The sequence below is a fragment of the Brienomyrus brachyistius genome, unplaced genomic scaffold (genome assembly GCF_023856365.1).
Source record: "Brienomyrus brachyistius isolate T26 unplaced genomic scaffold, BBRACH_0.4 scaffold47, whole genome shotgun sequence".
Classification (NCBI taxonomy): domain Eukaryota; kingdom Metazoa; phylum Chordata; class Actinopteri; order Osteoglossiformes; family Mormyridae; genus Brienomyrus; species Brienomyrus brachyistius.
The window spans coordinates 279,432-294,966 of NW_026042322.1; the positions used below are offsets into that span (position 1 = coordinate 279,432).

Consider the following 15,535-nt stretch of genomic DNA (forward strand, 5'->3'; position numbering starts at 1 on the left):
CCCTCGCGACCAGTCTTTAGTCCACGTGGCCAGTGTAAACAGGGGGCGGGGCTTGAAGGGTGCATGCACGCCCACACACACACACGCATACACACATCCGAGCAGAGATCTACGGGCTCCGCTAAGGCTCTCAAAGGTCGGGATGCAGTCAGCCGGCACGTGTCGAAATAATCGGCAGGGTGCCGTGCCACCCTTCTCCGGGAGTGTGCGGAGTATCCTGGATCACGGAATCCGGCTTGTGGGTCATGGCCCGTTTGCTGCCGGCAGGCGGCTCAGTCCCTCGGGAACACGGGGTGCGGGGTGGGGGGGTGCGGCGCTCATTTCGACGGAGGGGCAGGATTCGCCGACCTTTTTCACGAGCAAAAATGATGCCATGAGAAAGGAGGAAGTGAAGAAACCAGGCTCCCCACCGGTCGAATATCAGGGCCGTTTGCCCAATCTGCTTCTGCGACCCTCTTCCTCATCCAGTGGGAGGGCTGGCATCTGGCCAAGAAGATAAGCCGGAGGCCCCTGTCAGCGAGAGAGATCAGGCAGGGGAAGCCGGCGAGCCACGTCCCACGAGATCCAGTCCGGGGCTTCCGGGCAGCCGGCACACTGTGCACTATTGTGTGCGGCTGAGGGAAAAAAAAACAGAAAGACAAGGAAGGGGGTTGGTAAGTGCTGTTGGGGGGGGGCAGGGGAGGAGGGGGGGGGGCGGGTTTGGTGGTGAAGGAAACTCAGGCCCTTTGTGTGGGAGGACTCCGCGGCAAAGAGATTCCGTGTCTACTTGGCTCGGCAGTTCAGCGTGGATCCTCAGCCTGCTGGCCTCTCTCTCTCTCCGCTGCCGTGTCTCGTCCCCGATTCCCCAGCTACACATGTAGCCCGGAGAGGCCGCCGGCAGAACCAGCTTCCCCCCCCCCCCCCCCCCCCTCCCCCGGCCACCCACCCCCGGTGATGAGAGCAGACGTCAGACGGCCCTATGAATATTGATGCGGAGGACAGTCTGCTTCACAGAAGAACAGAAGGAGACAAGATGGCCGCCCTGTAGGATTGTGTGAAAGCGCAGAGCCGGACGGTTTGCCGGAATTCCGTGCGGCGGAGGGACGCATCGCCAGGTAAGCGCTCTTGCCCGCGTGGGCTTTCTGTCCGAGAGGCTGTGTTCCTCCCCCGCTGCCGTCTGGTTTTGTGCGTGTGGAAGCCGGGGCTTGGCTGTTGTACGTGAGAGGCACCGTAATAAGGAGGGAGGTATTAATAAGCCTTCTCCAACATGGCTGACATTTTTCATTTCTGTTTTTTTTTCTTCTTTGTAGTTACGAAGTACAGCTAGCCTAGTCGTCCTTATTTTTTTTTACTAAGCCTCCCCCCCCCCCCCCATTTTTTTCTCTGAACATTTTCTCTCAATGTTTTAAGAAACAGAGACATTTAGGTGACTGTACGGCACTCTACCCCCTCACCACCCCCCCCCGGTCATTATTCACAGATGCGGCTGCTTTAGGGGCAGAGTGGTCTCTGTGTTCTGCCTGTTCATACTGGACTCTACTTTATTTGCAGAACCTGTAAGCTGAAAGTTCTCCAACTTTAGGGGAAACCTTTGTTTTTAACAGAATGTTCACGCTTTTCTGAGTGTCTGAGGCTCTCTCTCTCTCTCTCTCTCTCTCTCCCCCCCCCCACTCCCTTCCTCTGGTTATTTTCTGAGCGCTCGTGTGCCGCCACTTTGGTTAAAAGGCTGGGGGTAACTATAAATACAAAAGTGCATAGAGCCCCCACTTTCCCTCCAAACAGTCCTTAGCACACTGTGTCCAGATAGCAGGTGTAGGTAGCGTCACTGCTAGCTTTGTGCATCCTACAAATGATCCCCCCCCGCCACACAGACACAGACACACACAAATTCATCAGTGAATGACAAGCAGACACAAAGAGTAGCACAATCCAAAAGGGAGTGTGTGTGTGTGTGAGGGTCATGTATGTATTACATTGTTCCCACAATGTTATAAAAACCTGTTACTTTGGCATTGTGAGGACCATATTTTCGGTTCCCAAAAAACTCAGTCTTATGAATTGCAAAAAAAAAAAAAATACAAAAGTCAAAAGTCTTGCATTTTGTTTGGTTACTTATGGTTAACTTTATGGCTGGGTAGGGGTTAAGGTTGCCATGTTGGGATTAGAGTTCTGCCCACAGAAGTGAATGCACAGTCCCCAGAAAGGTATGAGTACAGGGGTGTGTGTGTGTGTGTATGTGTGTGGAGGTCGGCAAGGGGAGAATTGTGATGATTTAGCACTACAAGGGCAGAAGCTTTAAAGGGGGGGTGGGGGGGGGTACAGAAAGAGGAATTTGGAACAGGTTTCTCCAGCCTCTCAGAAGTTATTATTTTTTTTATTATTAAATCACATTTCATAACTCCGCCCCCACCCCCCGCCCCCCGCCCCGTTTACTGATTCGCTCCATATGCCTCAAAGTAAAAAAAAAAAAAGAATAGTGTTTTCGGAGTTTACGGGCTTCGTAAACGGTCTACACGTCCTCGTTAACAGAAATCGCGTAACTTTGTGCACTCACTGGCTGTGTATGAAGTTTGCATTCTTGCGCTCTGTCGTCGTGGTTACCAGATGCACCGGTTTTCCAACGTTAATATACTGACAAAGAAAATATGACACTTGGGACAGGAAAACTGCTGCGTTCCATGAAAGGGTGTCAAAAATAATGCTCATTAGACGTAAATGATCATTTTTATAGCTACTATAAAAGGGATGCAATTAGCGGCGTGAGTCACTTGATTAAAGTGTTTTTTGAGGGAACGAATCGTTACCGTTTGGAATCTGTTTCGCTCGAGTGATGCGTGAGGTTTAAAAGTGACACTAACTGCTGTTACTCCATGCTGTCACCCTGCGCTGTCACCGGTGACCCCGGACCGTAAAAGAGAAACGTTAGAAACCCTGACTGTAGACAATTTACATAACAAAGTGGGGGCTCCACAGACCTGAGGCGAGGGCCCACAAACAGGGGCCACTTTCCATCACAATACACATAAAGGCATTAGTGGGCAAAACAGGATCACAGGATAAGTAATGAGGTGAGGCTGATGTCATTACGCAGGTAGGTAGGAGACGACACGCATGTAAAATGCACCTTTAACACCCGGCAGGAGGAATGAGGTTAATGCTTCACGTTCTAAGGTATTAGCTAATACGTTAGGATACACTTCAGAGCCCAAGGGAGGGCGATATGACAGATAAGTATGCTACCTGTTTGTGTATTTGGGTTGTGTATTCCCAAGCCTCTGTGTCGTGATTGGCTGCCTGCAACCTGAGGGGCGGGTGCTGGTGTGTGTGTAAAGTGGAAATGTTTGTGAGGGGAACATGACAAATGTGCTCTAATGCGGTGGTATAAATGAACTCTGTAAATATAAATTTTTAAACAAATTTGTTTAAAAAAAAAAAAAAACAGAAAAGAAAAGTGACGGAGGAACTCCTTTAGCGCCAAAAAGCTCCTCAAAAAACAATAGGTCAACATCCAGGAATAGCAAAGATGTCCTGTGCCATGACTTGATGGGCAGAGTCTTAAAGGGACGGCACCTAGTAAAGGAAATTCGGTCTGGCGATTTTGAAGACTTCCGATATTCTTCAGATCTCTTTTTAATGACTATTTCCATCAAATGCTCAGACCTGGACCGTCACTCTACAGTTCTTCTGAGAAATGCGGCGGCCCCATCCTCACCCACGCTGCATGTGTTGCGCGAACAGTCTTTGTTTTGATACAGTGAGTGCGTCATTGGCAGCCAGCCACGCCCTGTCAGCGTTACTCACGAGGAAAGATTTGTGTGTGTTTAGACAAGTCACCGTGCAAACGCAAGGGTCCCTTAACTGGCAAGGTTTACTTATTATACTGTTTCACCAAGTTAGCATATTTAGGATTGATGAACTGTGAGGAAAATGTCCTGCAAAACTTTGCATGGACCCAAATCACAAACTTAAAATCCAAACAGATCACTCTTTTACCATGAATAATGTGTGAAAAAGTTTGTCCGTGACAAGAAAAAGATGCACGTTTGTTTGTGTTCATGTCGACTGAAGCAGATTCTGAAGAGGCTTGGAAACTCGCAGCCACTGTTAACTCAATACATTGGATTGTTTGATAGTCCCCACATGGACTAAAGAGTCCGGTTCAGTTGGCTGCGGAGGAGCTGCAGTTTGCTCACTTCAGGTGACTGCCTACCTTCCTGGGTGACGTATCTGTGTTTATTGCAAAAGTAGCAGGTAGCTCTTGCCTGGCAGCCTTACATATGCACATTAGAATTGGAGGGAAAAGTTGAGGACCTGAAAGGAATCCTGGGATAGCAGAAAAAATGCATCTCTGGCCCAGATCTGTAGTTTACAGTGAACGGCAGTCATCAATGAACTGGTGAAGTTATGAAAAGAGTGAGGAGAGATGTAGAGATGAGTGTGACATATCCGCACAGTCTTCGTGACCCAAATGGCAGGTCGTTTGCATGGGAGAGCCCTCCCCCTCGGCACGCCGTTTTCCTGAAGCCACGGAGAATTGTTGCCGTTTCCGCCAAAACTCCGTCGCCATGGCGCTCTACAACCACGCCGTGCGTCACAATGGGCCGGTCCAACCCCTGACCCCGCTATCCCAGGGTTCATATTTCGGACTGGAGGCCAAACAGTGACACCCGAGAACAATTCTGAACACTGACCCCAAACAAAGGACGCACAGCGTGGGGGAGGCTAAGAGCCGACCAAATTGCTTAGTAACCAGTCAATGGGTGTAGTAACCAGACTCATCTCAGGGGACGGACTATGAACTCATTTCACAGTCACTCATTCCAGCCATTCTGCTGTCATACGCAAGGGGCAGGCAGTGAAAATGGGTGTCCGCTACTGAAATCCTGATATAGATTCTGCACATTTTATTTCCCTCCTTTCATCAATCCATATGGTTTTATCGTTTGGGGATAAAGTTCCCAAACAAATAAGGAGCAGATGACAGCTGACGCTAACCAGGCGCACGAGCTGCCCACACGGGTATGGCTGAGAAGGACGTGGCCTCTAAAGGAGGCATTCCCCAGTCCGGATTCGCTACGGTAGGCCGTGCGTGCAGGTTCCTGCGGACGCGTCTAATGTGAGCAGAAGGAAACACCTGAAAACTCGCAGTTCTGACGAGTGAATGATGAGCCAGCGTGAATGGCGGCTCTGCGGCGGCTGTGCTAATCCCCATCCCGCCCCCGGGTCTCTCGCAGCTTGACTCGCGCCGAGCAACGTGGCACCTGCTGACCTCTGATTACGAGTTACGGATTAATTACAGGGTTAGCCAGCCGAGGCGGCTCTGCTAAAAAAAAAAAAAAAAAACGGCAACCAGGGGTCCATGAATATACCAGAAACCCTCAACCGCCCACTGACATACTAATGAAGACCCTTACAATGAGGATAATGGGCAGAGGCGAGATGTATTGGCCCCGGGCTAGGATATCGGAGCCAGGGTTTGGCCCACGGGGAGAGCCGTACAAGGGTGAGCCGGAGCTTCCCCCCGCCCCCTGGCCCCACGTGGCGGGCCGTGCACGTGGCCGCTCTGTTTACCAACAGTGTCCCGGAATTCCGGAAAGGCCGTTACGTAACCGACTCTCGGAAGAGGACCTTTTGCTCTTCGCTGGCGCCGGGCGAGGGACATTCGAGCGCTGCGGGGACCGCTGTGGGCAGCGACGGAGGCGGCTGCGGTGAGCGCTGGTGATGCATAGGGGGTGGGAAGAGCGTGGGGGGGGCGGATTTCCCCTCACTGGCCCAGAGAGCGAGCAGCAGACATCCCGGGTTGCGGTATGGCGTCAGGCTTTCGAGATGCATGGGGTGAGCCGGCGGTAATGCTCGTGCGTAGTCGGTGGATGGTGCGTGAAGAACCTCACTGCGAACTGCCGTACCCTCATCCCATGCAGGAACAGTCCTCTTCTGCTGTCACTGTTCAATTAGGAGCTCCTGGAACGTGAGGAATGGTAGGAATGTCTCGCCGTAGTTTTCGACACGTGGGCTGAGTCTGAAAGCATTCTTCACGTCCGGGGTGGGTGGGGTGTGGGGGGATTTTTCAAAACATGAACGAAAAACCACTGGCCAAACAAATAACGACGAATACGGGAAATCTTCAGAGCACGTGCGCCATACACTCGTCACGCACAAATATCTCTTTCTTCCGCTTGCATTCTGTCTTGTTTTCTTCTTTTTTTTCGAGATCTTTGATGAGGCGGAATTTCTTTGAAGAGGTGTAACATTGGTAGCGCGGTTTCCAAAATCTCTGGGGTTTTCCTGCTGCCGGCTGTGCAGATTTTTGAAGGCGACAAAGAAGAAAGAGCAGGATGGTTTACTTCAGAGAAGGCGTTCGTCAACACAAAGCACACATACGAACGCCGTTCGGGCGACACAGGGCCGACCCAAGGCTGTTCCTCATTGCCAGCCATGCTTTTTATAAGTGCTGATGACTCTGGCACATGGCGGAGCTGGTAAAGTCACTGTGTTTTTCCATGCCATCCCTTGCAGCTGTCCCTGTGTCCATGTTCGGCTTGTATTGCAACCTGAGTGTTCTATCCAGTGCGTGCGGAGACGCAAAGGTAGTTTGGTGCAGTTTCACGGCTGCATGTCCAGACGAAGGCTCTTAGTAACGGTGATCTGCTAGGCCTGGGTCGATGGGCCGCCCCTGAAGGTGTTTAAAATGCCAAACACGTGTTAAAAACACACTTCCGTGGGATTCATGTCCTCATCTATTTTAGGACATTTCAAATTATTCAGTTGGAGGGAAGTTTTACCAACAAACCTTTATAGAGACTGAAATCTGAAAAATGTTTCAACAAAAGCACGTTTAACACTTGTGATTGTTCTACAGCCCTCTCACCCCAGAGAGACCTTGGCACAAAGCCAATCCCTGAGTTTTAAAAGATATTTTTTTACAGTGTAAAAATGACTTTTAGGTACGTGGTTAGAGAGGGTTCTGGAGTGCGGCAATTGAAAGGGGAAGGCCCAGCTCTCGCTTGTCTTATTACGCAAAGACGAAGAGGGAAGACATCTGCCATCGGTCGTCCTTCAGGAGAGCAGCCCTACCATTGGCTTTCAGTGACATCGTGAACTACTTTAGCAGGGTTTAGCCAACAGGGCCTTTGCTATTGGGTTTCTGTTCTGGAATGTATCAAGGGCCCAGCCGGGACGGGGGGGGGGGGGCAGGTATATCATTCTACAGTTAAGCCCCTTCACATCGGGAGAAGTCTGGCTTCGAACTTAAATAACAGATTGTCTATTCAAGATGAAGTTTATTGAAAGTGGCGGCTTGCTGCGTTCTGCCGGTTAAATGGCTGCATTGTCATCTTTTAAGATGAAGTTTCAAAGGCAGTAAAATATATGGAATTGCAGATTAATGTAGAATTAGCTGTGTGAGCACTGCCCTGTCGTGTAGTACGCTGTGCAGACCACTTCTGCGTTTTTCTTTAGGCCTTGCCTTTAGCCTCAGCTCATGTTTGAAGCCCTCAGGTCAAGGTTCTGCGTTCCATCGTTGTCCACATCTCAGAAACCAGCAGAAGAAGGTGGCCGACAGAGATAGAGATTAGAGGATCATGTGGAATTTAGGTCGCATGCTTGGGCAGGACCAAGTTTTGAAGTTTTTAATGGGTAAACGTAGCTTGCTGCGTATAACGGATTTGAGTTTATTCCAGGTCAACATTGTCTTATTTATAAATGAGCCCCATCTACAAAAGTCCACCCACACCTTTCTGAGAATCTATAACATCCATGTGGGTCGCAGATCTGATTTCCTTCCTGTAACGGTTCCCTTGCCAATGTTTATGTTTTGCTTCCTCATTTAATCCGACGCCGGCTTTCGCTGGGAAGACGAAATGCAGAGACTTAGTAGAGGCAGGATGGTGTAGCTCGAGCAGACACTCCAATTAAGACAGGAGATGCCGGACAGAGTCCCTCGGAGGCTGAGAGTCACACTCGTGTGTTCTGCTCTACCCAGATACACGGAAACACCCGGAAAAGCCAAGGTGTCTTTTTTTTTTTTAGCTTTGGGCGGAAAGAAACATAAAAGAAAATAATAGGATGTAACATGATTTTGAACCATATATTTTGTGGGTATTTGGCTATTTAAAAAAAAAAAATAGAAGAAATATATTTTCAGAAAATGCGAGCTTAAGTAGTAGTTGTTGTATTATGAATGTCGAGGGCCATTCAAATCCCACACAGAGACCCTAGAAGACATACAAGGAGACAGCCAGACCAGGCATTGTTTCCCCCCACCCACCCTGGTTAATGTTTAGAACAGATGGCTTTTGAGCACTAATAAGTTGGTCACCATGGATACTGTGCACTTTGAAAGAAATTAACTTTGCACTGCACACAGTTTATCAAGTCAGTCAGATATATTGACTTGCTAGGAAACAAAGAGATGGTGAGAGGCAGATTGAAAAGTCCCCTGGGGGAGGGGGGCAGGGGGCTGGGCGGAGGGAAGAGGAGGAGGAGGGGTTGCCAGGCATGAACTGGGAGATCTCTTCTTAATCAGAACCATGGTGCGACATGGCGTGTCTCACAGACGCCTCTAACGCCAGGCCTGCGTCTTCAGCAACTTACCCGTGGCCTCAAACGTCTGACTTCTGCAGGCCAGCAAGCAGAAACGTGGTCGAAGATCCAGCATTACGCATCAATCTGCCGCGCCAAAGCAATAATCAATTGCTGTGTCTCACTGGTGACCCTTGAGACAGAGGGCTAATCTCCCTGCTCGGGAGAGCAACTCGCCAGACTTTCAGCATGCTGAGAGGCTCAGGATGAAAAGCAAAGACCAAATTCTGGCAGGATTTTAAAGGCGGACTATCGCCCAAAAGTCTTTAAGTATATGAGCAGCAGCTAATCTGCCCTGTGTGAAAACTATTTAAATATTGTTTAATGTCACCAGAACAGAGAGTGGAGTGCTTAAGACCAAAATTAAAAAGACGGGGACAGAGACCCCAGTGGAAGTTATCAAAACAAGATCCCCTTTAAAAGATAGAATCCCTCATGATCTATGTTACGATACATCCAGGACTGAGGACTAAGTAGGGTGTACCATGGTAACAACATCTCAATGATAAAAGGAGAACATGTTTCCAAATGCAGAGGTTTGACAAGGCACAAAGGTCAAAATATTCACCAAGACGTCAACAGTGGGTTTGGTTTGGTCGCACTTAGAGCCAGGGGTCGTCGGAGTTGGCACTGGCCAATGGTACAGTAGATTGCATCATGGATCCATGGAGGGGTCATGACGTTATCTAGCCATACGAAACACCTACTCTGGATTTCACCAGCGACGCAATCTGTATAAACAGGCAAACGCAGATAAAAATCTCCAGCTCAGCAGTTAAGCACAAACACAGGTTGCTGCGCGAGTCCCGCTGCATTCCCACCCAACAGGTTATGTGGCAGCAGGACGAGACAAGGACCAGCCCTGAGAACAAAAGGCGGAGCTCATTGGGTGGGGGGGGGGGGGAGGGAGGCTGTTATCGTCGTCGGGGTGGATCGTGGCACGCTTACGGACTTGGCTGCGCATGACAACTCGGTCGAAAAAATCAAGAAGGTCTGTCAGAGAAAGGAGGAAACCGGGTGCAAGGTCATGTGGAATGAGGTTCCTTAAAATGCACGTGAGGTATTTGGAGACACACTTATGCGATCTCTACTACAACAACCCATCTGTGTCCCATTAGACCTAAAGAACAATGTAGACTTTACTGAACTTTACTTTGAGGAGGGGGATTCTCTTAGGATAAAATTGCAACCACTGGTTGGGGTGATCTAATGTATTCCCTTAGAAGAAAAAAAACAAACACACAAGCGAAATGGAAACGTTACTTTTAATAAAGAACAGCATCTAGAAGGCAGTTTCCCCTTTTTGTCATTGTAGCTCACTGGCTGGAGAGAAGCTGGTCTCACGCCAGGAAGAGGTCTTTGGTTCCTGTACTCACAGTAATTGTAGGGGGCGGGATTTGTGAACAAACACTGTTAAAATCATTTGACAAACGGCTTGACTGAAAAGAATATTTATATTGTTGGCTCGCAGGGGAAAAAGAAGAATGAATAAACACGACAGTTAAAGAAAACAGGACTCTGAACTGGATTCCACACCCAGCTCACAAAGTCGGCATGGCCGTGACTGGTGGGGAGGGGGGACATTCTGCAGCCTGGGCGATCATGTGACTCAGTCATTTAAGTTGCGCTACTGAAAGTTAAGCTTCCAATTCACTCATCTGAGGACACTCTCTGTGCGAACGCAGGAAATGAGACCATCGCTACGGAAATCGGCACATATGGGGCACATTTCCTGGAGTGTCCTGTAGTAAATGTTTCTGCATCAGTCGTCTCTCTGCAGAATGAAAACACGTGGCCCGCTTGTCTTAAGGACAGCGAGCATCTCGGCCCCATTCAATGGCAGGAATCAGTCTTTGACGAACAGATACTTCTAAAAATCAGGAGAGCAGAGTACATTTCACTATATCATAGCCAGACTGCAATAAAGTCAAATTATATTTGAACAGTTATGTAGCTCTCGCATCAAAGCTGCTTATGCTCGTGCTTGAGCATTTTTCGGAAGCTCAGCCTAGCTGCACTTATGCCTAGTTGACTCCTTGACAGCCGTATGTTGGTAAAATGCCTCCCTTGTATGTCGCTTCGGACAAAAGTGTCTGATAAAGAAAATAAATGTAAAAATACAGAAAGAAATTAAGGATTAGACATAGCAGCAAACACTAAAGTGAGGTGACCATGTCTAGCTGTAAGATGCAGGGGTGACTCTTTCACATTCCAGCTGAAATAACCTATATCAGCCCTTATTTCCTTCATGCGTGAGTTTGTGAAATGCTTATGTGTCTCATGAGAACGTGAAGTAACATGCAGTGAAGGTAGGGAGACAAACATTGTGTCTCAGAGACCACGCCTCCATTGTGGTCAGAGACAAACACCAATTAGCCCCATTGTGGTGATTGGGGGGAACTTTCTCCAGCGTCCGATTCATATGCAAATTGGGACTTGGGTCTCGTCAGAAAGGCTGAAGCTTCGAGGACTTCCGTGGTAATTATGCGATGACAAAGGGCATGGTACTGTGACAGTGAAGGTAGCAGGCAGCGGCTAATCCAGCAGTCAGCAGCCGGCACAGCGCAACACTGACGCTTCCTGGGAACTGCAGCAAAACACCACTAGGGGAAGGGGCTCCAAAGTATTTACTATCTGTGATAAATTAAGCTACCAGGACCATCCTGGACACTGCCCAGTAGTCAACTAAGCAGTAAAGCATGCATGCTGGCGGGTGACCACCTTGAGAAACGCCCATTTTAAGCAGGAGTCCGAGTCCGTTCACCCACTACATGCGGTACGTCATTCGAATTGCGGAATTTGCTTTAAGTTAAGCATCCCTGCCAAGAAATTTACGGCGATGCCATCATCTGCTGAGCCAGGAGCATTTAAAAAAAGGGTCAGGGGTTTATTTAAGGTCGAAAAAGAGCAGCGTCACACATGACTCTGTAATGCTTAAATGCATCACCCAGGCTTCATCGTCTGTTAGTTTTTACAGTCTAAGAAACAGTGGTATAGCTTCTGGCCTTCAGAGTCACCTTCAGGCTAATGCGAGGAGGTTTCGGATGCATTATTTTACAGTGTTAACATTTAAGTTAAGAAAATTGAACACAAGGTCTCTTCATAGCATAATGTTGCCTGACAACAAAACTGGAGATAAAAAATCTCAACCAACATAAGTGCCACTGTACGTTGTTTCTGCTTTTATGTTTCCGGCTTATAACAAACTCCTCATGTTCTACAGTGTTTGCTTTTGGTTGGTAAGATGCCTATTCAGAGAAGGCAGAACAAACACACATGCACAGTTAAAGAGACACCTACTGTTTGCTGGATCTTTCTGTACCATTATTACAAAGGAGAGTCAGTAATTGAGTCTTTAAAATTCATCTTGAAGGAATATTTCTGGTTTCCTCTGTTTGAATGAACAGCCCCTTTGGTGTCTATAAAAACAAAATTGCCTTCAGGTCTTAGAGGAGACGGAAATCTCACATTTTTGAAATATTTCCACAGTCAGAGGTTTTGACGAATGTCAGGAGACAATCTGGGCTAAGGTTTGTTTTTTATTTCGCGTTTTCTTGGCTTCTGAAATGGGTTTTCATTCCAATTGCAATCGCTTCTGCCGGTCATAGCTCCACTTAATAAAGTGTTGTGAGGAATTCCTCTGTGTTTCATTCATAATGATGCAAATGCCGCCGTTACTCTCCAGGCAGCACTGTGGGCAATTTGTTTTCATGTGGATACCCTTCGGTGTGCGCAGAGCCCCAACGTTGTTCTGTTTGAATAACCATCAGTGGCATGGAGGCTTGCTATCCTAGAGCTAACATTGCAAAGCACCACACAGCACCCACGCCTGCTCGCCTCTGTGTTTGGGCCACGCTGGGAGGTCCATGCCACCGGTAACTTCTACTAATTCATTTATGCCGAGTTAACAATTTTACCTGAAGCAACTTAGAAATTTTCACCCCAGGATCTTTTACTAGTGCAATTCAAATGAAGTGCCTTGTTCCGAGGTGTAAAGCAGCGTTACTCCTGGGACAATAACCCATAAAACGTTCATGCCCTTAAACTGTATGCTACTACACACTCCTTGCTGCACAATTATTTTGTAAGTAACAGCTGAAAGCATCTTTCAATATGAGTAAATTAATGTTTCTTATAGTATATTATTCATTATTTCTTCTGACAAATACACTTGAAAACTGTGTTGTCCACTGATGTACAGGACATAATAACAATAATAATAATTAATAATATTTATAACAGGGAATGAAGTAATTATGTTATATAGCAAGTGATATAACAGAGTCAGGATATGCCCAACTCCCATCTACATGTTGAGTACTTTTGGATTTGGCTTTCATATCATACCAAGTAAAAAATATATTAATCTAATTGGCCTCAAATGAAGACAGGATTTGCATTTGCAGTTTCTTCTCCTTTATGGATGGAGGTTGCTTGGAGGGTAAGGACAAAGACATGTATTGCCTTGAAGGACCCCAGCTATAGCTTCCTTCCCAAGTGCCTAACCATTCTGAGATAGATGGCAACTATCAATCTAATCCTTATAGCATGTTTATGTAATGAGGTATTAGATCAAAAACATACTCCTTCCTTTCCCAGGAGGGTATTTACTGCCTGTGGTGCTATAGAACATCCTCCGTTTTAATTTAGGACAGGAACATATTAACGTGGCCATTTGGAACCAGAAGGGGAAGTGTACACTCGAGATAAGGGCAAACTCAGAGGCGTTATAGAGGGGACCTGCAGGGGCTGATTTATGATGTTCCCATGCCTCCCAACCCAGGCCGATTTCACCGTGCAGCAGTTAACTCAGTGATTAAGGAGTCAGACCTGCAAGTTCAAGTCACACAAATGGCCAGGGAGTTGCCCTATATATCATGTAATATACGACGGAGTGGGCAGTTCACCACGTGGCGTGGCCCCTCTGTTTATGCTGAACACACGTGGCTTCCAGCAGCTGTCCCTATCAGCGGAGGTCACATGACCCGGCTCTCCGCCTTGACCTCGTTCACCCAAGCGCTCTTCCTAGTATTTATGGATAAACACTCGGCGATTACTCACACGGCATCACATGACTACTGTAGCGGATTCCGCAACCGTAAATGGCGTCGGTGGAAAACAAGGACGTGTCCCAGAGTTACTTGATCTCCATTTAACTGTTTAACATATTAAGCTCTAATATTTAAAGATATTTCCAATTTGTTGTGAAAAAAACAAATAATAACCGAACACGTCATAATAAAGGTGTAATACACAGAGAAATAATAAGAGATTAAAAAAAAGAGTAAAGACTGAAAAGCGAGAGCATTTACTAACATGATCTTGATCCAAATGAACGGGACAAAAAATGAATTCCTGAATTCCTCTTATCACCCACTGAGACTCCAGAAACAAAGAGACTAACTGACAGTTGAACTATCGCCCTCTGAACCCCTGAACTTTATTTAACACTATGACACAAGTTCACTATGTACAGTGTGCCCCCCTTACAGACTATAAATACTGGTAAACCCACTCTAAGAGACTACACACTAATCGGGGTCATCTCTTTGTGATCGCCTCCATGCACAAGTGAGCTCACGGATGCTAGATTAACATAAACTGCTGCATTTTTTGGGGGGGGGGGGGGGCGGAGAGGTAAACAGCTGGCAAAGAACAGACCCTGGGACCCAACGGGCTCAGATTAATAACGGGGTCTGGTGATGAACATGCTGCCTCAGGAGGAACTGACGCATACCTCACGGCAACCGACAAGATGCCACTGTTTGCAACTCCGACAGAAAACTTCCCCAAACAGAATTCATCATTAAATACGAACATGTCTCTTAATTAACAATGGACCTCCATTCTCTTTCTCAAACTATCATTTGCTTTTTTTCCCCAAGTGAATCGGGGATTCAAAATCCCTAGACAGAAAGCAGAGGTGGATCACATGATCGATTTAAGTCAGACAGGATGCAAGGGGGTGGGTTTGGAGTGACCCGAGTCGACGTGGGTGTTTTCTGTACGCTGTGCTCAGCGGGGATCTCTGGCCTCTGGCTTTATTGTGCTCTTTTCTTGGGACTGTTTTTTCTTTGTGGGTGTATCCAGTAGTGACGTGCTTCTGGGCTTGACTCTACTCCACTGTGCCGGCACTAAGCTCTGGAGCGGCCTATCAAGCAGACTGGAGTGGACTGGGCCCTCCGCCAGTTTCAGGGAGGACAGCTCCACAGCAGTCTCCATTCATATGCACGCATTCACTTGCCTGCAATGTTCCTATTTCATTGCTGTTGTTAAATGCACTAAACGCTCCCAAAGTACAAAGGGTGATTTTTTTTTTGTTCGTTTTTCTTTGCTTTCCAATGATTTCCTGCAAAAGACTCAAAAGGCCAGCAAAACCGCATAAGAAATAGAAACCCAATAGCCCACTCTGAGTATCTGAGGGAGCATGAACATCAGCCTTGTTAACTTCCAGTTGCACAAAGGCAGTCTGCAGGCCCGTCAAACCATCCATGCTGATGTTCATGAGACCCCCCCCCCCCTCCACAAAAAAAAAACTAGTGCTATGAGGACCTGAAGCTCAGCACTGCGACTGTGGAGCCCATAAATCTTTACTGTTGTTGTTGTTGCCGTCGAGAGATGACCTCCATGCTGTCATTGAGCTTTGATCAGCGTGAGCGTCTGCAGGAGTGACGGTAGGCAGATGGGCGCAAGTTCCACTAGTACCGCTCTGGCTCTGCTCGTTAGCAGCAAATTTAGAGCCTTAATACCCAGAGCATGAGCCGTAAACGTTCCACGGGACGATGCCATCAATATCAACAGCCTCAGAGTCCAACCGCAGTGATTTACAGGGTGAGAGTGTGCGGTAAATTTACAGATTCCTCTTGTATGCGGGTAGCTTCCCAGCAGCAAAACCCCAGCATTTACCAGGCATGCCTACTGTGACCTTTACGAGATCGAATCTCTCCTAACCTTATAGCTCCGGCTCTGATTAATG

At 47.5% G+C, this 15,535-nt stretch overlaps 1 protein-coding gene across 1 annotated transcript in view; it reads left to right on the forward strand.

Annotated features, from left to right (window-relative positions):
• The first annotated feature begins 919 nt into the window (after nt 1-919).
• Nucleotides 920-15,535, forward strand: part of tet2 (tet methylcytosine dioxygenase 2) — a 31,799-nt gene continuing 17,183 nt past the window's right edge. Inside the window, exon 1 of the mRNA XM_048999711.1 lies at nt 920-1,094. The gene's annotated coding sequence lies outside the window, so the exon portion shown is untranslated. The remainder of the gene's footprint in view (nt 1,095-15,535) is intronic.